A 667-nucleotide genomic window follows, 5' to 3' on the forward strand; every position below is an offset into this window, starting at 1 on the left:
AGACTGTATGACCAATCATTCAACATTTCTAATCACATGACATTTTTTTACACCGAACCGTTAGTATTGCGTTGTGAACGCAAACCGGACCAATTGGAAAGTTGAAACGCTGTATCATCCTCACATTGATTTGATTTAGGAAAGGGACTTTTAGGTGTGAACCCGCCATAAAGAGCTTTCAAACCTAGCCCGCAAACATTCTTCCTATTTTTATTGTGAACTGGGGAGGAGAATAAAGTGCAAAATGGCATGAATATCTTTATCACTTATTGCACCTGTTTGGTTCCTTGGGGAGAAGCCATGTAAAAAGGCTTGTTTTCAGCACTGCTAGTTCCTTTAATTAAAGTATTCCTCTGTAATCTGGGTTATAGACTACCCACTCACTAGAAAAACAGGTTTCAAGAAATTACACCAATCTCAATTATTATTGTTATTATTAATTCTCTAACATATATCCTTCATCTATTAAACAACAATCAATCGAAATAATGTTTAGGCCTACAGTTTTGTTTCAGTACATAATTCAGTGTCTTATTTTCTAAACTTCTGGACATATTTACATGGATATGACTCACGGCACTGTGGCTTATTGGCAAGAATACGTCTCTCAAGAATTCTAAATCACGTATTTATCAGCAGCGAAACAAATGTAGCAACAAGGTCCAAC

Source organism: Osmerus eperlanus, chromosome 15 (assembly GCF_963692335.1).
Source record: "Osmerus eperlanus chromosome 15, fOsmEpe2.1, whole genome shotgun sequence".
NCBI lineage: Eukaryota > Metazoa > Chordata > Actinopteri > Osmeriformes > Osmeridae > Osmerus > Osmerus eperlanus.